The sequence below is a fragment of the Grammomys surdaster genome, unplaced genomic scaffold, assembly GCF_004785775.1.
Source record: "Grammomys surdaster isolate TR1022 unplaced genomic scaffold, NIH_TR_1.0 125789, whole genome shotgun sequence".
Classification (NCBI taxonomy): Eukaryota; Metazoa; Chordata; class Mammalia; order Rodentia; family Muridae; genus Grammomys; species Grammomys surdaster.
This window is the reverse complement of record NW_021620620.1, coordinates 2,979,808-3,003,825: the sequence shown is the minus strand read 5'-3', so window position 1 is coordinate 3,003,825 and position 24,018 is coordinate 2,979,808. Positions and strand designations below refer to the sequence as shown.

The 24,018-nt window shown below is 43.3% G+C and overlaps 2 pseudogenes; both read left to right on the top strand.

The window, feature by feature from the left end:
* Positions 1–17,984: 17,984 nt before the first annotated feature.
* LOC114640168 lies at positions 17,985–18,245 on the top strand (annotated as a pseudogene).
* A 136-nt stretch (positions 18,246–18,381) lies between these two features.
* Positions 18,382–19,080, top strand: LOC114640205 (annotated as a pseudogene).
* The last annotated feature ends 4,938 nt before the right edge of the window (positions 19,081–24,018 follow it).

Below are 24,018 nucleotides of genomic sequence, written 5' to 3'. Positions count from 1 at the left end.
GGACAGCCCAGTTCTGAGGACAGCAGACTTGTCTCTTGATCACACCCTGCCCCGTCTTGGGAGCAGCATCAGCCCTCACCTTGGCTCTTCCTCTACACTTTCCCAACCCCCTTCTGAAGACACAGGCCAGTATCCCAGAAGGAGGAGGATGGATTGCTAATGTGAAACAGAATTTAGTGGAGCCAAGCTGAAAATGGCTTCCTGGTTTAGGTCTTCTCCCAGGAAAAATTACAGTTGTGAAATGGAAACAAAAATAATGTTATGGTTGGGGGTCACCACAACATGAGGAACCGTATTAAAGGGTCTCCGCATTAGGAAGGTTGAGAACCACTGCTCTAGCAGGAAAGACTTGCTCAGCCAAAGCAAAAAGAGAGTCCAAAGACAGCCACTTTGCAATTGGAACCCAGGATCTCTTATTTTAATTGAAAGATTATGCTGTCTCTTGCTATACAAATTATTGAATAAAAGCATAAAAGTTCATAATTCTGCTATAAGGGACAACTACATTTTTTTATGTTGTCTGTCTTCTAGTTATTTTTTTCTACCTAAGAATTATTTTATTGTTTTTACCTTTGCTTTTATGAAAGAGATTTTTTAAATCATCTGAACCACATTTTTAAAGATTTGTTCTCATTGCGAAGAAGACAGAAAGATGTTTACTCATAAATAAATATATATACTTTTATAGATATACAAACAACCCATATACACCCAGACATATATGCAAATAGACACATTTAGACATATACTCAGAGAAACACACGCACATATTCATACACAGATGTGTTTACACACATATGTGTGTGCACACAGGAGTACATGAATGCATGGCTGTGCTAGCATCTATCTTTATCCACATACAGTACCTATGTGATGGTGTAGAGTCAGCTAGAAATATACAGCAATGAGCCTGTCTCCCTTACATCTCAGTTTTTCTTCTTCAAATAGCATCATTATTAACTTCCCGTTATTCTTTTTAAAACATTTTGTAATAGCAATGCATGCTCTTTAGTATTTGTGTGTGACTGTACATGTGTGTATATGGATATGCCTACTTTAGTTATTGACTTTATAAGTTTAAGCAATTTGCTGTTTCCCGAAAGTCCCACCTTCAACATTATTTTGTTCTTAACTTCACCTAAGGGAATTGTTTTTATTCTCATTTTCCTTCTCAGTTTCTCAATTTTCCTTTCATTGTTATTTTCATGTCACTAAAATGGATGCAATTTCATTTCTTACAGCCTTTGAGGCTTAATCTTATATTTTAAAGGATTCAGTGTCTGCTGAAAAAAAACCCGCTCACCAGAAGGTTGTTTTTCCCTTCCAATTTTAACCCCCCTCTCCTCCAAGGCAGAGATGTTTGGTTCCTCCTTTCTAGCAATGTTAGAAATGAGAGAGTGGGAGCGGAGAAAGCCACGGGCTGGCTGCTGGAAAGGAATTGAGAAAGCTGGGACCTGCTCACAGCAAAAGGAAATGGATCAGGCAAGCTGGCCATACTCAAGGAGTCTGGGTTGACCTTAGCAAATGAAAGACAGACAGATCCTGCATTAATCACAGTGCCTTGGGTTATGGCCAGCAGAATGAATGCTTATAATGGCAATGGTATGGACTTATGGCAACAGGGACAAGAGTGAGGGAGAAAGAAGGAAGGGAGGTGGTTGGTGGATGTGCGTGCCAGTAGTGCCCTTTGAAGTGCCTTAGTAAGACCGCTAACAACATGCATGCATGTGCAGACACGCTTGCGCCTGCGCACACACGGGAGGGAGAGGACAGGGCCGGTACCCATCATGGGGACTGCCTGACCGCCTCACCAGCTTCTATATTTTGTTTCTGGTTATTCAGAATGGAGATGAACCTCACAGTGAGAAAACACACGCATCAGCAAAAAGATAAAAGGCGTAGGTCCTCATTTGCACACTGTGGTATTTAGAGGAGACAACAGTGATGACTAGTTTTTACTGCCTAGCTCTAAGTTTAATAAACCCAGTTCTCCTGGGGAAGGAATTTGTATGAGGTAGGTGCCTGCTTCCCTGGAGTGTATAAAATGCAATCGGCCGTGTAGATATAGACCCTGCATTGAGTCAGCTGTACATTTGCGATTTCAGAATTGGATTTCCTGTTTCTAGGTTCTCTGAAGTTCATCATTAATTCTTGTTGCTAGTACTTATTTCGTGAGAAGTCTTGTGTGCTGACTTCCCCAGTTTTCACGTGGTAAAGAGTGCTTCTTGTTGCCTTTATATCCAACAGCCCCGTAGCTGTCTGTGGAGGTGTGACAATGTGCTCATCCCAAGCACTGTGTGCTGACGGCTTAGCAGCTGCAGCAACATGGGAAAGTGGCTTGCACTCAGTGCCTCCTAGTCTGAAGTTCATTCATCAGTTATATTTAACTTCTTAACTAAGCTTTTTTCAAGGTTTGCAAGTATTTTTACATGATATGTGCTTTTTACGTGAAGAGGGTGTTTTTTTAATGTTAGGAATTTATTTTTATTTATATATTTTTTCAATTTTATAATTCTTGGAGACATCAATTTCCACATCGTACTGTGTTCATAATTGTCTCCCCACTACTTTTATCTGCTCCCATAAGAGAATTTTTTTTATAAAAAATATTCACTTTATTGTGTATGTATGTGTGTGTGCTCGCGCATGCCTGGTGTATGTATGTATGTACACCACATGTGTGTATGAGGTGGCAGAGGTCAGAGGACAGTGGTATTGGACCCTTGAAACTAGAGTTATAGGCAGTTGTAAGCAGCCATGTGGGTGCTGGGATGAGAACCTCGGCCCTCTGCAAGAACAATAAGAAGTCTTAGCTATTAAGCCATCTCTCCAGGTCCAATGTAACCATTTTCAATGTGTAATTTTTTTTCTTTTAGTTGTATGCTATGTAATATTTTGATTCCTAGTCTTGATTACTAAATCTCAAAGACTTGTATAGCATCTAGAAGAAAATACATAAAAAGGTTCATTTAAGATAGTCAAACTGCTCTCTAGCAATAGGGCCTTGGACTGGAGAATAGAATGTAGGAGACTTGGCATCCATCCTAGAGGCATTGAAAAATATGAGAGTGGCGAACCCACAGGGGCAGAAAGTTACTGAAACAACGAGAGCAAAATACAGTGCTGTAGACTGAAAGGAGCTGACGGGAAGATGGAAGGCAAAGGGGAGGGGAGGGGATTCAAAGGATGCCCAGAGAGAATGAACAAGCCAATGAAGTCAACCTGGCATCAGCAGGAGGGAACTGGATGCAGGTGGACTTCAGTGCCCTAAGGGAAAGGCACTCTCTAGTCCTATATCCAAGAGCTGGGTGTGAGAATGAGAGGAAGGCACTTGAGCTTTATACAAACTTGGTAAATTGACCACTCATAAAACTCACCTGACAAAAGGGACATCAATATTTTTGCAATATTTTATTAATTCTTTGAGCATTTCATACTATATATTTTAAAAACAGTCACTGTCCCTTCCCCAGCCCCGCCATGAACACCTTCTTCGCCTTCCTATTCCTTCCTATGCAATTTTGCAGTTACTTCCTCTTCTTCCTCCTTATTTGGACATCAAGCCCACTTTGTGTTGTCCTGTTGGTCTTGAGAGTCAGGCCTACTAAGATGTGTGGCCAGTTTACTGAGGGTCACATAGTTAAAGAAGACTGACTCCCTCTCCCAGAAGCTATTAAACGCCAATAGCTCTTCAGCTAATGATAGGATTTCATGTCCACATTCTCACATCTATGCTTGGATTTTTGTCTGGTTGGAGCTTGCACAAGTTTATATGTGTACTTGTCCTGTCTGGAAAACACTTTGATATTACAGACCACCGCTGACTCTTACAATCTTTCCAACTCCCCTCTGAGAAGATCCTTGACCATGCGGGGGAAATGTGATAGCAAAGTCCCATTTAGGGCAGAGCATACCATGGTGAAAGGACATCAAACTTTATAAGGAAATATCCAGAAAGAAAACTCAGCCGTGCATTCTAAGAAAGACCAAAATAAACCTAGAGAGGAAGAAGCAAGGATTTTTAAATGATGGATGGGCAGCAGCCCCCAAATCGAATGCACTTGACACAAATACGATTCAAAGTTCAAATATCTTACGAATATAATTTAGAAGTCAAATGATCCCTCTTCCATCAAGCAAAATTAATAGCAATCAGATTCTGTAGCCAAAACAAAAAGTCTTTAAAAATATCATGGCATGAATACTACACAAGCGAAAATCTTGCATAAGCATATGAAACGTTTGGCATTTAAGAAGGGGAATCTATTTGACTTTAAATTTCAGAATATTCTCAGCAGAACAGAAAACATTCCTACTGACCCAGAGGAATATTTTGGTCTTTATGTAAATGTTTGTTTAATAAAAATACATGACTGAACCAGAAGAAATTGCCATAATTTTTGTGGGTTAAGGTTTAGAATGAGAAAATTTACATGATTCAATGAATAATAATCACACTACCTCAAATTATATTAATTGATTTTTATTTTTAAAAGCAAAATAAATAAATCATACAGGATGCAATTATGGTTTCAGAGTAACTATAAATGATAGTAAATCTTTGGAATTTCAAAGGCCGTGGTACAGTCAGGAGGTAGAAGACCAAGGGCATTGTAGGGAGTACATGCTTATGAATTTATTTAGTGAGGACTCACAGGACACCAATTATATTTCATGAGTTATGAAACAACAGTTGCTGCAAGATAAGGCAAGTGTATAAATGTAATAATGTAAAAAAGTACTGGAGTTTTATTATGAGAAAAGGAGCTATGAATTCAACCTTAGGAAAAACTCTGTTCCACTACATTTCAACTTGAAGTAGCACTATAAATTTGCATCCACTCATCTGCTCATCCTTCTTGGACTTCCTAGCTGCATCTACTCACTGAATGGAAAAGACAACAGTGGCAACAAGTACTTCTGGTGACCTAGATCTTTGTGTCTAAATACTGTTGAACTGGCTGGTTTTATGTGTTAACTTGACACAAGCTGGAGTTATCACAGAGAAAAGAAGCCTCCCTTGATGAGATCCAGCTAGAAAACATTTCTCAATTAGTGATCAAGGGTGGTGCCATCCCTGGGCTGGTAGTCTTGGGTTCTATAAGAAAGCAAGCTGAACAAGCCAGGGGAAGCAAGCCAGTAAGTACCATCCCTCCATGGCCTCTACATCAACTCCTGCTTCCTGACATGCTTGAGTTCCAGTCCTGACTTCCTTTGGTGATGAACAGCAACATGGAAATGTAAGCTGAATAAACCCTTTCCTCCCCAACTTGCTTCTTAGTCATGATGTTTTGTGCCGGAATAGAAACTCTCACTGAGACAACTGTCTTCTGTTAAAATGCCAGGTGTGCCTAGGAAAATGGCTTGGTTCTGGGTCTGGCTCAGAGAAATTGCGAGATGCCTGTATTAATCAGGGTTATTCACAGTAGCTGAACTTTGAAAAATATGTGTGCGTGTGTGTGTGTGTGTGTGTGTGTAAATATGTATGTATGTATGTATGTATGTATGTATGTATGTATGTGTGAGATTTATTAGAATGATTTACATGTTGTGGTACAGGTAAGTCAACAATGGTGGCTGGTCATAAAAGGAAAGTCCAAGTGTCTAGTAGTTGCTCAATCCACAGGACTAGATTCTCAGCTGGTCCTCCGTATTTGCTGGAATCACAAAGATGTAGGCTCCAATGACAGTGAAGGAATGGGCTTGCTAGCAAGGTGACAGCAAGGAGACAAAGAATAAAAGCCTCCTTCCTCCCTGTCCTTACATAGATTTGCAGCAGAAGGTGTGGCCCAGATTAGATGTGGGCTTTTCTGGCCCAAATGATCTGGATTAAATTTGTGTCTTCCCAAATCAAGATCCAGATTAGAAGTGGATCTTCCTACTTCAAATTAAGAAAAAATACCTCACATGTATCCTCTTCACGTTGGAGTTTTAGTTAATTAAATAAAGTAGGTAACCACGGATAGCCATCAGTATGCCCCTGCCACATGAGAAAGTAAGGAAGAGTTTGAGGAGTAATGGAGAGATGTCAAAAGGGCTCAGGACCCACCTTTCATAAGTGGTCCCATTGCTTATGTTTTTGACACCTCAAGTGCTAGGAGTTACCTGTCTTACTGCTTTGACAAAATACCCTGAGAAAAGCAACTTAAGAAAGGTTTGATTGTGTATCACAGCTTGAGAGTGCTGTCCATCATGCTGGGGTTGTCATGGTAGCAGAAACATAAGGCCCTGGATCCAATTACATTCACAGTAAAGAAGCAGAACTGTTTCTTGTAACTAATCCTTGTTGGCTTTGCTGGCTTTCTCCTTTATATTCTGCCCAAGACCCCAGCCCATGAAGCAGTCTACCTATACTTGGGCTGTGCTTATGATGATGTAGATAAATGCTACAGATATGCCCAGAAGCGTAGCTCTTCAGGTGGTTCCTGATTCTGTCATGTTGACAATCCATGTTAACCGTCTCATTAAGTATAAAGGACAACACACTTAAAAATGAAATCTATGAATGAGAGGAACCACTTACATCTACAAAAAACGGTCAGACTATTAGCTTTGTGCACTTGCCCTAACTGGAAATAACCCCAATGCCATTAGCAATAGAAGAGGCACTCATAGAGTGTACATGACAAAGCCTCACCCACCCACTGCAGGCTCTCATTTAGTCCCTGCTACGTGGCTTCATCCTCTCAAAGAAGAGATGGTTCATGATCCCTTCCATGGTAGCCTCTCTAAACTCCAGAGCAGAGTCCCCAGCAACCTGTCTGTCACCGTATTCAGAGCTCATCCCTTCCTGTCCAGCCCTGCCATCCTGGACACCCTGGCCAGTGGATCTCTGCCTCCACCAGCAAGAATAGACCACACAAAAGAATTGTATTTATTGTTCACGTCAGCCAGGGCAGCAGGTCTTAAGTCCTGCCTTAAATTCAAATCATACGAATGCTTGGGTCTCACTCCCAAGATCACGATCCAACCTATGAAAATTTAGCTCTAGCGAGTTACATTCAGCCAGAATGAATTAGAAAAATGTGACCAAGTCAGATAAAAGGGAGTCTGACTTGTCCAGTCTCAATAGACAATATAACCCCGAACACGGCACTACTTAATCCTGGCTCAGCAGAGAGGAAATATCAACCATCCCAAAATACCTTTCACCAGCTTCAGCTAAACTTTACATAATAACTATGATTTGTTAATGTCACATATTTGGTGACAATATCAATCAACAACCAGTATTTATTGAGTGTTTGCAACGTGTGAGCCACTGTCTAAATATTTCACATGTATTTGCTCCTCATGTCAAATCCAGTTTCCAAGGAAGCCAGCTTCAGTAATAACTAACATTTGTGTTAGGCCGAAGAAAGTGAAATTATTGCCATTTGACGGTTTTTGGCTTACAAAACAGCAATTTCACATGGTTCAGCCCCATATCACATTGCATAGCCGATGCCAGCCCTGCCAGTGCCAGGAAACCTGGACAGAGGCCCAGTGGTCAGAGGCAAGACGAGAATTTGGACCCAACCTACATCTCAAGAGCATTGGCTTCTAAAAATGAACAGTGTTGGGGTCTTTAGTCCTTATAATCAGGGCCCCAAACTCCACCAGTAAGTGTGTAGCTCCTCAGAATGAAAGGAGTCTCTTTATTTCAGAGGAGACGATGGAAGAAAAAGTGCCAGGGGACAAGGGAGTTCCCTCCCCTCAATTAACCTGGAATTTAGTCTGTAGCTTGGCAGGAAGTGCCTATGCCAGCAAGCACTATTTGGCCCTTGCTCTGTGGAGCAGCACTTAGAGGCTCACAGGAGTTAACTAGGGCTGTGCTATTTCTGAACTTAACGGAGGGTGCATTTGTCTTAGGCTCTACCTCTCCACTATGGGAACTACATTGATATCTGAAGGATGCTGTAGATCATAGACATCAATGGAGCTCAGAATCATGTGGTTTTGTGTGGGGGCATGTCCCTGCAGGAGGAGAGGCAATGTCCCCTGGCAGAGAAGATCATGTGTGAGCGCATGTCAGCTGAGAGGCAGACAGATGCAGAGGTTACTCTGGGTAGTTCTCTGTCCAGAATTAGTTGCTCTCTGTCTCTCTGTTGTAGTCTGGGTTTGGGAAGACAGGGTCTGACTATGTAGCCCATACTGACCTTGAACTTGAGGTCTTTCTGTCTCAAACTTCTGCAATTATAAACATGTCTGGCTGCCAAGCCCACTGATCCTTCTTGTCTAATATCTCTGCTTCATTTGGCACATTGGTGTGTTAAGAAAGACTACATTTCCTCATATCCTTGGTAAACAGGGGCTGTAGATAGAGGTGTTGGCCATTGTGTAGTCTGTGGATACTTCTGCCAGAAGGCATACCCTATGTCTTCCTGTTTCTTCATTAAATTCACCCATGAAACACTCAGGATGCTACCCCTAGGCCAATAGGGCAGGCTTGGATACTGTTTCTCAAATCCACATGTGGTCTTTTCTTCCCCTCTCAGGTGCTGACCCTCCCCCTGAAGTCCCTAGGCTTTTGAGAATCATCCACTAGTTTTGCCCCTATGTATCATGTCACCTAAATACTGACTAGGTAGTTCCTTAGCTGCACACTGAGAGCCTCCCAGAAGGGATGGAAATTACAAGACACATGCTCGGCTGTTACAAAGCAGTCAATTCACTATAGTATTCAAGGTCCTCACCGCCAAAGCTCAGGAATCATTTTCTTTCCCTGCTCACCCAACCTGGCCACAGCACTCAGGATCATCACCCCAGAAACTTAGAATACCTCTAGGGCAGAAGCTGAACTCATGGGGTCAGCACCCCTGTCTGAGAAGAAGCCAGAATTAGTAGCCCATCAATGAGATGTCCAACTCTTATATTAGGGGCTGAGAGGAATCTTTCTTAGGTCATTGGGTAACTTAAAACCCCTATAAGCCCCAATTTTACTTTAAATCTACTTTGCTGTCCATCTATTCTTTTACTCCAACAGCTTTTTCAGAATGTTCTTTGCTAAGTACTAGTAACCACTCTTTTATAGTCTTTTTTCCTCTAGCAGATTCTTTAAAAAAAAATTGCTGTTTCTCAGCCACCCAGACGATGGCATTTTGTCACAGCAATCCCAACTAAGACGTTCCTTAGCTGAACAAGCACACTGTTAAATTCCCTCTTCTGGCTGACAGCCTTTTTTATGATACTGGTTGTTACTGATGATACTTGATTCATATGTTTGGACATATGTAGGCTCCTTCAGAGACAAAGTAAGCTTCCAGCAAGCAGCTCTCAATGTTCCTCTTTATTATTAACACTAAAACATTGTCCCCAAGGTGCAGAAGGATGTGTCATAGTACATTTGTTGTTTCCTAAAGGCTGTATTCTGGCCTGTAATGATCTGTGAAGTCAGAGGAAAGGATCCACTCTGAAGGCAAGGACAGTCAGAAGCCTCTGTGTTCAAGTTCCACAGGATGCTATTTTGGATGGTTTCACCACACTGCTCACTTCCTGGTCTCTTTGTGGGGCCATGTGCACCATGGGTGAAAGAGTTTCTAAGCAGACAACTAGATTGTGGGTAAGTTTATTCTGTAACATCTAGGACATTTTGAGATACAACTTCTTCATCAGGACATTCAAGGCAGCAAGGACCCTCCTCCTGTCAAGGTGCTCTTGAGATTGCAATGAGAGGGCACGATTGGTTCTTTTGAGGTTGGGGGAGGGAAACAAAACCACAATGACACATTCCTCTCCTGGGGTACAAAAGAACCTCTGGCATCTGAGTTTCTCCATTCAGCAAAAACAATTTGTTTTCAGCATTTACTTGTGGTTTTGTTCCTCCAAGAAACTGATAAAGATCTTTTGTCAGCTAAAATTATTCATCTGGGCATGGTAGCTGGTACTTGTAATCCCAGCACTTGGGAGTTGAGGCAGGAGAATTGAGCCTTGGCATCAAAGCAAAGGTTTTTCTCAAAAACATTATTCAAAACATTTACACAAATGAATTTGATTTTTTTTTTTGGCTATAAGATGATTTTAGTATTGTTTCACATGATAATTTATATTCGTGTTTAGTAGCTTTTCTGAAATAGATACTTTTTAAAAAAATAATTTGGGGAGCTGGTTCAGTAGTTAAAATGCTTGTTGCTCCAGCGTGAGGACAGGAGTCTAGAACCCACATAAATTCTGTGTATGTGTGATGTGCTCCTGTAATTCTAATTCTTGGAAAGTGAAGAAAGGGGGAGATGGGAGCCAGCTGGACAACCAGACTGACTGAAGTGGTGAGCCTGAGTTCAACCGGGAGATCCTGACTCAACAGATAAGTTGGGGAGCAATCAGAAAATAATTCTGATATCTTTCTAAACACATGTGTATATAAACACACACATACATGCACATGCACACTCACACACATATACACATAAACACATACATTCACATGCAGACACACTCACACACATAGACACACATGCATACACACACATGCACACACATGTACATATGCACACTCACACACATATACAGACACACACACAAACACACACACAAAATCACAGATATATCACATACATACACACATGCACACACACATACATACTCATGCAAACACACACACACATACTTACACATACACACACATACACATATACACACACTCATACACATACTCCCACATATATACACACTCAGATACTTGCACACTTGCATACACTCACACACACAGACACACTTGAATGCACACACACACACACACACACACACACAAGTATGCCCGAGTGCAGAAGCACATATGAGAAGAAAGACAAGAAAAGCCAGCTGTCTAAAGAGTTGGACATTGAACCAATCTATCACTTCTCAGCTTCTCATGGGGCCAGAAGCAACAGACAGAGCTTCTAGGAGCTGCTCAATTGTGTGCTGACACACAGGCCTGGGGCTGCTCATCTCAAATCCAAACATTGCTTAATGTAGCCTGTCAGGTACTGTTATGGCTCCCATCTGCAGAAGAGGGACCTTTGGGGTTTGGTGACATGTTCATGGTTATACAGAACATGTTAAGTGTAACTTTTTAGTACTATGCCTAGAATATTACCTATATAGTATACTCTGAATTTCCAGGAGAATATAATCACTCACCTCATGCATTAAAACATAGTGTATGACCAATATAAAAAAGACAGAGCTGCTGATGCATGCAATAACATGAATGAAACTTAAAATATATACTGAGGGAAATGCCCTGCATTTATAGGACACTGTAGAAAATGTAAACTGATGTGTGGTGACAGGAAGCAGGTGTTGGTTACCTGGGCTGGGAAGAAAAACACATGGTTAATATCATAAAGGTGTAGAAATAGAGCCAGATACCCTTGGCCTTAGCAACCATGTCCCCTCCCTCAGAAAATAAAGTGAAACTTTTGAAGCAATCTCCATCCTCAGGATGCCACAGTGAGAAGGCAGTTTGGTGGAGGCTCTGGGAGTGATCCTAACAGAGATCTGCTCTTAGGCATCTCAACCCAGAATTATTTGGGGGAAAGATTGCTCAGGCCCTGTGAGAACACTGGGGATTTGATCAAAGTTCCTTTCCTTGTAGCAAAGTTATGCATAAATGCTGCGAAGATGAGACTGTCTCTGTGGACAAGAAGCTCTCCTTTGAGCCAAGAGTATTCAATAGCATACACTAGTCACAACAAGGCACCACATCCAGTCCTTACTGGCAAATAAGCACCTTCAATGTTGAATAAGCCTCCTCCATCATTCTGGCATTAATGATCAGAGTTAGAACCACCTGCCCACCGTTAGACAGCCAAGTTAGAAAAAATAATGATAACAACATGTCTGGTCATAATGCCAAAATTTCTGAGTCATAGTGCCAAAATGCTTAAAGTGTTGGTGTTATAATATTGTCTTTAAATATATTTTTAAAAGTTTTTTGAGATTATAACATAGCTACCGTTTTTCCATTCTATTTCCTAACTCAAAAACTTCTCATGAACTATCTTTGCTCTCTTTCAATTTCATACCTCTTTTTAAAAATTGATGTTAAGCATGTATACAGCATATTTTCCTAAGTACATAAATACAACTTGCTCAGCCTGTATAGTATTGTGTGTGTGTGCACATGTGTGTATTTCAGGGCTGATCTCTTGGTTCTGGGTAATCAGTTGGTGTTCTCTTCCCTGGGGATGTCGATTCCTCCTACTCTCAGCATCCCTTAGCTATCTGTTCTTTTTGCTTAGGGTTGAGTCCTCACAGGTTTTTCTTTGTTCCATGTCACCATGTCCATCAATGTCCTTCATGTTCAGGTCATGTTTTAGCAGCTATGCTGGTGAGACTTTAATAGTGTAGCTTCTGACATTTCTAAGTGATCTATTGCATTTAGGACTTAATGCTCTGAAGTCTCCCCAGCTCAGCACATGGACCTGCTGTCAGTCTCTGTTCATTCTCATCTTTGGCAAGAAGAAGCTCCTCTGATGATGGCTGAGTGAGGCGCTGCTCTGTGGGTGTAGCGGCATGTCATTAGGAGTCAGAGTATTGCTATGTTTCAATAGTAGGTTTAACCCTAGGCCTGTGACCTATTGAGTATCAAGTTCTTGGCCACTTTAGCAGTATCAGGTATGGAGTCCATATCAGGGAGTGGGACTTAAGCCCAATTTTTTTTTCTAAAGTGGTTGGTTACTCCTATAACAGTTGTGCCACTATAGCACCAGTCTTTCACTGTTGTAGGTTGCAGAGTTTGTAGCTGGGTGATATTGATGATTATTATTTCCTCTGGTAGTGTGTAGAGTGCCTTCTAGTACCACAGCTGGCTTATTTCGTCAATATGTCAGTTTTTTGTCTTCCTATGATAGCTACTTTTTTTTTTGACTGAGTGTAACATCTTTTCTTCTTCACATGAAATCGTCTAACAGTTTGGAGTTCTACTCATTTGGTCACATGTAATGTCTGGTTTTCTTGGCTGATGACAAGGAGTGATGTGTGGCCACAGGCAGTGACATGGCTGTATAACTTTCATACTCAGATCGGACCTCAGTATAGCCTCATCATTTAGTCATTGTTAGATTGGGAGACTCTTCTTCCCCGTAGGATCCAGGGGAGAATTCATCATCTTCATCCAAAGCATCATCTCTTCATCATGGACTGTATCATAAAGGTCAAGGCTGTGTCTTCATGGGCTTTGAGTTTCAGAAACATGCACACAGCAAACCCCACGTAACTACTCCTGAACAGGTAGCTAAGAGAATGCATGCAAGCACAGGAAGTACGCAACGAGGCACAGCATCTGGTTGGTTCATATAAATTCCTTCAAGATCTTGGCAACTGGGCAAAAAAAAAAAAATGAGTTTAAAAAAATAGAATGAACCTTTAATTCAGAGCAGAGGATATAAAATCCCATAGAGATCCACAGTCTGGTAAGCTGTGATCCTCACCAAGTGGCATGTGTCAGCAAAACTGATGCCCAGTTGACGTTGATGTACTGGCTGCTTTTCAGGTCCTGTCCTGATTTAGTCTCTCAAGACCCTTAGTGCACGGATGTCATTGAAATTCTCTGTACAAGCCGAGAAACAGCTGCACCAAAGTCAGACAACTTCTCTGGCCCTCATCAGGTCTCCTAGAGCTTGACTCTATGCCCACCCCCCTGCAAGAAAATAGAAGAACAGCCCTAGAGGCACAGATGGGAACTGTCCTAGGGGAAAAAAGTAGTCATTTCACTTCTGTGTGCCACCTGAGTGGGGCCTCTCAAACTTCACTGTGTTCCCATGAGACTGATGCACCAGTTTTGTGTGGACCTCAGGTAGGGGACCAGTGACTGCTGTATGCCTAAAGAGGGGTTCTTGCCTCTGAACCACACATAAGGAACAAGTAAGTACCGAGGAGCAGATGGTGCTGGCTAAAAGTCACAGCTTATTGGGTTTTCTGGGACAGATTTAAATTCAGGCAGAGGATGTTGACTTACCAGGCCATTTGCACAACCTCCTGCTTTTGCCCTATTTTTTTGAGTGTTTTGTATAGTTGGAGCAGATGGTGGTCATAGAAAAAATGAATCCTGTGCTTACCCCCTGGGAACCCTCCCTGTCTTACAGTTGGAGGATTGTGTGGATCCATCAACTTACGATGAGGCACAGTGGGTGACTCAGAATCCACCTAGTATATCATGTTCTTGGACTAAGCCATGAAGCCCTTGTAAGGACACACCCAGCTTCCAGTAGTGCTGTATGCCCACCAGCTTGTTCCCATCTTCACTGGCTGTTGACCTCAGGGAAGGGGAAGATTCTCCTCCCTGGAATCTCACTTCCCCACGTGCATGGGGAGAGGGTGCAAAGGAACAAAGCTGCTAGACAGACGAAAGGTACAAATGCCTTAGGGTGGAATTATATTCCCAACTGCTAAAAATCATGGCATATATATATATATATATATATATATATATATATACACTTAAACATGTTTCCAGAAGAAGAGAGAAAGGTCTGCTATAATTTGAATGTGTCCCGACAAAGTCCAGGTGTTGAAAACTTAGCTCTCAGATTCATATGTCAGTGGTGTTTGGGAATAGGGTCCTTGTGTAGGAGGTATTACGGTTAGATGGAGTCTGGAATGGGGGTCACTATAATGGCATTAATGGCTTTATAAACAAAGGGAGAAAGATCCAAGCTTGCTCTGTCTCACTGTGCAATGCCCTCTACTGTGTTGGGATGCAGCAAGAAATATTTTTAAAATAAATTAGTTTGTGTCGTGTACCTGATTATAGCAGCAGAACCCAGTATCTGTTGATGATACAACCTGCCGTGTGACTTATGGGCTGAGAGACACAGACTGAACACGCAGCTCTTCTCACGTAGCACGAAGCACTCACAAGCATGGTGGAGCCAGAAGCCAGAGTTTCCCTCCATACTTTATGAACTCCTCTGGCTCTTGAAACTGACATCATAATGAGGTTTTTTTTTTTTTGTCCCAAATGTGTTCTCCTCCTGAATCTACAATTCCCCAGTAACACAACAGCACATCTGTAAATGTCACGTTTGCTGACACTTCTTGTGACTAGCTTCCTACAGGATCTTTGGCCTCTTTTATGAGTGTCCCAGGCCATGCATCTCAGCTTCCTACTTCTGTGATCCTCCCCTCCCAAACTTCTGGCTACCAATGGGCTCTTTGTCCTGATGGGGCTGCTAAGGCTCTGCCTCCCTGGGGGAACGACACCCCCTCCCCAGTGGCCTCTAAGTTTTGCCTGCCCACCGAATCCCTATGTTCTGAGCAGACTTGAATCTTTGACTTTGTTTTTTATGAAGTATGGTTATTCTTAGCAAGCCTTTCAATCATGCCTCTGTCCTTCAAAAGCATTTTTCTTAGAATATATGAACCAGTTTACAAGGCTGTTTGTGGTCAAAATTGTGTGGTTTTTTTATATATACTTAATCAGATGCTAATGCCACAAGGAAACTATAAACTTGCCAGAGATGTTTTTTCTCTTCTATATGGAAAAATAAACTCACAGTGATGTAACTATCATCCATCTCAGGTGGGAGAAACTGAGCGTGGAGCTCCCTCAGAGGGGATGAAGCCTGAGCCTCAGCGGAGCTGACCACCACTACTGGGGCACATCTGCTTTGTATCTTTTGTCTCCTTTAATCTTCATATAAACTTACTACGTATTTCTTCTTTGTTCCACTGAAAAGGAAGAGGATCAAAGATTTTAATTTAGTGGTCAAGACCATGCAGTTTGAACTGTGTGGGGGTGGAATCTGCCTGGTCTGTATGACTCTTCTCCCAGCCTCCCAGGAGCTGCTGACACCCCAGAGTAGACACATGCTCCTCCTTGCTTCTGATCTGGTGTCAGCAGCTTCCCTCGGTACACGGTACATGCGTGTATAGCTTCAGGGCTAGAAGTATCTCAGTGGAGAACGCCTCACTGCCCAGGGCTTTCATTTCTTTGTTGTGTAATGAGATAGTACTCCCTTCTACAAAGAGTTTGCAGTGGTTTGGACGTGTTCCCCAAAAGCTATATGTTTGAAACCGTGTCCTCAGTGTGACAGTGTTGAGAGATGGGACCTTTAAGGGGTGATTAGGTCATGATGGTTCTGCTCTCAAGGATGGATTTTGTGGTTACCCTGGGAGTCACAAGAATGACTTTGTTAGGAAAGTCAGATCAACTTTGGCTTGCTTTCCTCTTGCCCTTCCTTCAGCCCAAGTCATGGAATGACACAGCAAGGAAGCCCTTATCAGATGCCAACACGAAGGTTTTAGATGTCCCAGCTTCCAGAAAGTTTCGAAATAGATGATCTTGTTAAACTATTATCTGGACTGTTGTGTAGTAGCGATGCTGCAGGATTGAGTTCTAGAAGTTTCAAAGGAGTTGGTACAGTTGTAGCTCTGCAAGTCTGCCAAGCTTCAATAGTATGTTCAGTCCAGAAAGACCCAGAGCTAGCCTGTCATGGGTTCTGCCACATGCTTGGACCCAGCCCTACCTACCACCCTCCAGCCCCTTTCTGACCTTGAACTGATATTAGACGCCAAATGCCTCTGAAGTAATTCACTCTGGGGGCAGATATAAAATGAGGCTTTGCCTCCTTCTTCCTGTAGACTCTAGGGGATTTTTGGTTCAGTGAAAGATACGGCAGATAGTGTAAGTAGTATAACCTTGATCTACTAAAAATGAAGTTAAGAAGCTTGAGGTCTGCTGGCCGTGGCATTTCCAAGTCTGTGTTGGGAAAAAAAGTGTTAGATTCAACAGAAACCTTTCTTAATGGGCTTCCTCTTAGGTTTTCAACCCTGTTATACATGGGGAAATACAAATCTTGTACTGCCAATCCATTCATCCTTAAGTCAGTGAAGTCCTGCAAAGGGAGTTGGATGTCTCAAAGCTCCTTTCTCAGGACAGAAAACTGCTCTGAACTTCCACTGAGAAAACTCAGATCCCCAAAGACTAAGTAAGAAAGGCTAGAAACCAGAATCAGAGGGATTTCAACAAAAAGGTGTGGACTTCTTTGGTAACCTCTTATTTCATATTCCATACCCCTTAGATGAAACTTTAATCTCTTGATTCAGGAAGCCATCTCTAGATTCTAATTGCCAACACTATCCTATATTCATGCTTTACTCCTCCAGTGAATCTAGAATCCCAAATTTATGTTTCTCGATGGGCTGAGAACTGGATTAGAAGTCAGGGCTGGGCAAGGCAGTGTCTGACTTTGTTGCTCCTGTCATTGCAGATGTCTCAGTGTTGCTGAAGAGACTTTCAGACACGTTAGAAGTGCACAGGAGAATGAGGAACACCATTTGCCAGGAAGGAGACTGGAGAGCCAAGCTGGAGAAGGATGCAGTAGGCACAGCAGGGAATTGGCTGAGAGGAGGCACAGTTGTCGATTGGTGCCTTGGGTTTTGGCTTAGACTTGGTTCTGGTTTCATTCCTCCATTTGATCTGCTTCTTCCTTCTAGTCTTCATGAGAGAATAAATGTGTCTGGCCTGTAAGACTTAGGACTGGGAGAGCTTCTCTGTGTTGTTCCCTGTTGGATCTGTAATAGACACTTCAGTAGAGTTGGAACTCAGTGTTTGTTAAAAGCAGACAGAATGAGCCCCAAATCCCTTTATTCTCGTTTATGTATAGAAGCAGTCCTTGTCACGAGTGGGTTAATGCCCTGTCTTGGGAGTGGGCAAGACATCTCAAGAGTGGATTTCCAGGCCAGTGCAATGGTTCAGTGGGTAGAATTGCTTGCTGGCAAGCCTGACAACATGAATGCAAGCCTCAAGACCCACATGGTAGAAGAGGAGAACCAACTCTCACAGGTATACATGCAGCTACACACACACACACACACACACACACACACACACAGAGAGAGAGAGAGAGAGAGAGAGAGAGAGAGAGAGAGAGAGAGAGAGAGAGAGAGAGAGAGAGAGAGAGGAGGAAGAGCGAGCAAGAGAAAGAATAACTAAATAAATGTTAAAAAATAAGAGTAGGGGCCGAGAGGAGAGGGAGCTGGAGATGCCTGATGCTTGGTTCTGAGGAGTGATTTCCAACGCAATGGAGCGAGGAAGGGATCGCTTACACCTGAGAAGAACTACTGAACAGCACGTGCCAGAGGTCGAGGTCCAGGTCAAACGTAGGACAGCCTCACTGAGCAACCAGAAGTGTCACTTGTACCCACGACGTTCTCAGCAACAGCACGTTCCTGTGGTGGATTTCCAGGCAGAACTGAGACAGGCATTCTTAGCTGAAACACCAAGAGGTGGTTAAAGCAGTATTGGAACTTCAAGTTGGTGCAAGTCAAGGAAAACAGGACCCATCCACTGTTTGTGAAACTGTTCAAGCTTACATTGTGTGTTAATAGCCTGCATCAAACCTTTGTTTATATCCCTCCCCCAAGTATTAAGGCTCTTGAAATTTTAGTGTTGACAATGGCTATTGTGGAATAGCAATCATGACTGTGGGTAAGAGTAGCAAGATGCTGCAGCATATTGACCATAGAATGAGATGCATCCTGCACCATGGGAGAATCTTCATTGGCACATTTAAGGCTTTTGACAAGCATATGAATTTGATCCTCTGTGATTGTGATGAGTTCAGGAAGATCAAGCCAAAGAATGCAAAAGAGCCAGAATATGAAGAAAAACGGGTTTGGGGTCTGGTCTTGCTATGTGGGGAGAACCTGGTTTCCATGACTGTGGAGAGTCCACATCCTAAAGATACTGGCATTGCTCATGTGCCACTTGCTGGCACTGCAGGTGGCAGAGGAGTACCAGCAGGTGTACCTATTCCCCAAGCGCCTGCTTAATTAGCAGGCCCTCTCCAAGGAGTTGGAGGCCCATCACAGCAGGTCATGACCCCACAGAGAAGAGGCACTGTTGCAGCTGCTGCTGTTGCTGCTACTGCTAGCATTGCAGGAGCCCCAACCCAGTACCCATCAGGATGGGGAACTCCACCTCCATCTGTAGGCAGAGCAACTCCACCTCCAGGAATTACAGTTCCTCCACCTGGTATGAGACCACCCATTGGCCTACCAATTGGCCTTCCCCCTCCTCGAGGGACACCTATAGGCATGCCCCCTCCAGGAATGAGACCCCCTCCACCAAGAATTAGAGGCCCACCACCCCCAGGAATTCACCCACCAAGACTCTAAGATACAGTAGATAAATCTCAGCCCTTCTCTTTCCCTACAATGCTTCTTGTGAAATTGTGTAGCCTGCAAGCTTTTTGACCCCTCTTACTGCATTAACTATAGATAATAAATACATAGAGCAAAAAAAAAAAAAAGAGTAGGTTTTTATGTAGAAGAAAGTGCAGTCTTTCCTTGTCACCCATCCTTTCTAGTGTGATCCCAGGAACTCCCTGGTTTAAGTCTTCAGACCACTGTAAATCCTTTACACCTGAGGGCATTGCAGTAAGACTTCATTTGTGTTTGGAATTTTTAAGGTGTTCTCTGAAACATGGAGAGATATTTCTTTATTAGCTGGACCTTGGGGCAAGCAGCTAAGAAAAAACATTCTAGACTTGTTATTCAACTTTATAAACATTGATGAGAAGAGGATGAAGGGACAGAAGGAATCTTGCCAAGTATATGAGATAACATATGCGAAAATAACCACCGTTAGAGAGCAGGGAATTCCCATCATGCAAATTTAGGTATTTATAGATGATAGTTAAGCACATGGTGGTGGCTATGGGCTGTTTGGAAACTTGTCAGGTGTCAGGTTGACTCTAGATCCTTAGGTAGATTCAGAGTTAGGTCTCCAGATGTACAGGAAGGGGCTCCTCTCTTAAGTAAACATTGCTAAAGCTTGAAAGGAGAGGAACTTCAGTTAGTAGCAGTGGAGCACAGAAGTGATCTCTAAAATGACTCCAACTATGTGGAACTTTCTAAATGCTCCTACCTTGACCCAGGTTAGGAGAGGAGATTGAGATTGATCTCTGAGAGGAGACTGGCAGAGGAGGACTGAGTAAGCAAGTCTCGTCCTCTCACTCCAGCATCCTTATACCAGAAGTTGTCCTTTCTCAAGATGCTTGACTATTTGAATACAAGAGCTGAACAGAGTCAACCTTCTTCCTTGAAAGTCAAGTTCTTCCAGGCAAATGCACACTTTCAAGCAGTTGCATGGTTTTCCTGTCAGTATTTCTGCTGACTAGGGGTGTCTGTCATACAAGGCAAGTCTGATAGTTGCTGACAATCTCTGTCACTTTTTCCAGTATTGTGTATATCTCACACATCTTCTCTGGCTGTCTCCATCTGAGCTCATGAGCAACCCGAGAGGCAGAACGCATTGCTTGCTGATGAATGGGAACCTTCAAGAGGTAGGGGGATTTGTACAGGGACCAGAAGAGATAAAGACATGCCATGTCTTCTTTCTAGCATGCCTCCAAATCCTTTCTAAACTTGAGCATTAGAAACAGAGATAGAGCAGTATTTCCTCATTAGGAAAATTTATGAGATTCCAAAAATACTGAGAACTTTGTGATCTATTTCCCAGTGGGTCCAGGATAGTGTTTAAACATAGGATAGAAAGATGCAAGAGGCTAATGTCCCTCTGTGCAACTAGCTGAACAGTGAGAACATAAACATGTGAGGACACGAGAGGATGCAGCACTGTGGTGGGCTTATGTCAACGTGACACAAGCTACAGTCATTTTGGGAGAAAGAGCCTCGGGCAAGAAAATGTTCCTACCAGATTAGCCTGTGGGCCAGCAGCTCTGCACTTTCTTAATTAGTGATTCATATGAGAGGGCACACCCCTGGCAGGTGGTCCTAGGGTATATAAAAATCAGGCTGGGAAATCCAGTAAACAGCACTCCACCAGGTCTCTGCATTGATTCCTGCCTCGAATTCCTACTCTGACTTCCCTTAGCAATGCAGTGGGATCTGAGAGGTGTAAACTGAAACTCTTTCATCCTCAAGTTGTTTATGGTCGTGGTATGTTACCACAGCAATAGAAAAACCTCAACAGAGCAGATGTGCCCCATAGTCTTGTCTGTCACCAGTAAGTCAAAGATTCATAAGAAGCCCATGTCAGCTGTATCTTTGACAGTCTGAACTTTGCTATTCTGTGGTTTACCAAAGTCCTTGTGTTGGAAACATAATCCTCAGTGTGACAGCATCAGGAGGCAGAGCCTGACAATGGGACATCAAGATAGAAGGCCATTTCCCTGATGAATATCCTTATCTCAGGAATAAGTTGTCTCTAAATGGATTTGGAGCCCCCTTTGCCCAGTCAGCCCTCTTCCCCTTCTACTTCTACCTTGGGCTGAGACAGCAGGAAGACCATCACTAAAGGCCAGATTTATGCTCAAAGACTTCCTAACTTCCAGAACCGCAAACCAAGCAACTTCTTTTTTAAAAATCTTTTTATTGATTCTTGGTGAATTTCACATCGTGAACCTCAATCCCACTCATCTCCCTGTCCCTTTGTACCCACCTTCTGCCCCTGCAACCTCCCTGCCACCAAAAAAGAAACAAAAGTCTCACTGTGAAAGCTGTAGTATGTCCCACAGTGTACCCCTTTGTCCACATTTCTTTACTTGCAAATGTTCATTGCAATGAGTCATTGGTCGGGTTCAGTCCTCTGGCACTATCAATACTAGATCCTCACCAGGACTCCTCTTGAATATCCTGTTGTTGCTCTGTGTTATGGACATCCTGCAGCTCTGAATTTGCAGGACCAGCTCTTTCATTGACTCCAGCAGTTTATAGATGGGATAGATGTTGAGATGGGCCAATTCAAAGCCGTAGATCTAGGCCTGGATCTGGTGGATGTCCTGTATCTACACCACCAGGGTGAGCTCTCCAGCACTGCCCCAGCTAGCTCATTCAATGCTGGAGCAGGCAGCTAACAGGGCCAGCGCTCCCACTCTCAAGACCTTGAGGCCAGCTCACCTGTGCCCATACCACCAGGGCTAGCTCTACTGTGCTGTCTTGGTGAGGAGCAGGGCTTGCTTTCCCGTGTGCTGCAGCAGGCAAGGGGCTGGGCCAGCTCTTCTGCTCTCACATCCTTGGTTCTGGCTCACCCATCCCCCATGACTCCCACAACCTAGGCTAGCTCTCTGCTTTCTTGACCTTTGCACCAATTCCCCTACCTGCCATAGATGTCAAGGGGTGGGAGGCAGCATCTCTTTCTTACCCACATCACCTCACAGCAGACAAGTGGCAGGGCAAGCACTGCCACATTCATATCCTTGGCTGGCTTACCTTCAACTCCCGAAACCAGGGACAGCTCTACTGTCTAGCCAGGCAAAGCGCAGGGCCCACTCTCCTGAGAGCTGCAGCTGGTGAGGGGCAGGGCCAGCTCTCCCACATCTTTAGGGCCAGTTTTCCCACAATGTCCAAGAGAAGGAAGGGGCCAGCCCTCAGAGATCAACATGGCCTCAGGCTGTTGTTCATCTAGCCTTTGGTAATAATAGACCCCACACACAAACCCAGACATGGCCCTTGGTGGTAGCACAGGCCAGAACCTTACCATGGTCTTAGGTGGGATTGCTGGCTTCCCACATCAGGCTGTTCTTCAATACCCTTAAGTCATCAGTTCTTCCTCTCTTCGTTATACACACATCCTCCTGGTTTTTTTCTTCTTCTTCCATCTCTCTACCACTTACTTACTTATTGGTGCCCAGGGCCTCTGGGTAGCCTCAGGAGTACTATGCCTTGCCCATGCCATGGAGCTCTAGACCAGGGTCATCTTGGGTATGTTTTGCTCACCTAGGCCCCATGGTACCTAATTGGGGTGATTTTGGGAGTGTTTTGCCCACTTGGGCCTTAACTTCTATTGTAAAATATTTATTTGTTGCTCTCTCTCTCTCTCTCTCTCTCTCTCTCTCTCTCTCTCTCTGTGTGTGTGTGTGTGTACACAGCCACATGTGGAGGCTAGAGGACAGCTTGTGGGAGATAGTTCTCTCCTTCCACTATGTGGGTCCTGTGCTGTCTTTAATTTAGATTATTAAGCTTAGTGACAAGCACCTCTACCTGCTGAGCCACATTGCTGGCTCAAACTTCTACTTCTTATAAACCACCCAGTCTGAGATATTCTGTTACAGTAAAAGAAAATAGTTCTCACATCATGGCTGGCCCAGGATCCAGGCTGTGTGGCTGAGCCCCTCCACAACAGCATCTTCAGCAATAGGAATCGTGACTTCTCTGTGTCCCCAGCCTTGCATCCTCTGCTGCTCTTGCTTCTTTGTCATCTGAGGCTGTCCCGCCCCCTTCATCAAGAAGCTTATTCAGTGGGAAAAACTCACAGAGAGTACAATCCTTGCCAGCAACACAGAGTGAAGGCTCTAGATAGCTAAGTGAGGGATGCTACAAGAAATTAAGTGTGCTCAGTGGAATCTTCCAGGCAGCCAAGGAGATTTCAAAGCATGCCAAAGGGAAAAAAGCAAGCAAGCAAGCAAACAAAACCCCATTCTATGGACTATGCTCCAAACAATAAAAATGGGAAATAACCAGAATAAGTAGGACCTGAAATTACTCAGCCACAAGCAATCTAAATATAGTCTTCCAAGTATCAAGCAGGCAGGGAAGATTTTCAAAGAAAGCAAGAGAACATTTACACAGGCGATTGAAATGTAGATACTTTTAGAGTTTGTGGACTTGGAACAAACCATTCTCAGAGGGAAAGCAATTTCTTTAAATGGCCATCTTAACAAAATAGAAGAGAGCTCATGTGACCTCAAAAGGCATCTCAGTGCTGCTCCATAGAAGAAGAGCAGAGGGAAGAAGTAATAACAGCATAGACGAATGGACGGGAAAGAGGGATTACAAGTGAAGTGGTACGGGTTTATTCTTTTGCAATCTGTGGAGAGCATATTGAATGGGGAAATAGATTAAAGCTGACAGAGATAAAAACATAAAAGGCCGGTGAATCACTGAGGACAATTTAAGGTTTTGAGGTCACGGCACATATTTTGAGAAGATTTACCAATGTCCCTGGGTTTGAGAGCCAGACTCCTGGGTTTGTCAAACTACTTCATTCCTTTCTTCTCTCCTCCCTGCCATGTCCCTCTTTTCCCTTCCCTTCCCTTCCCTTCCCTTCCCTTCCCTTCCCTTCCCTTCCCTTCCCTTCCCTTCCCTTCCCTT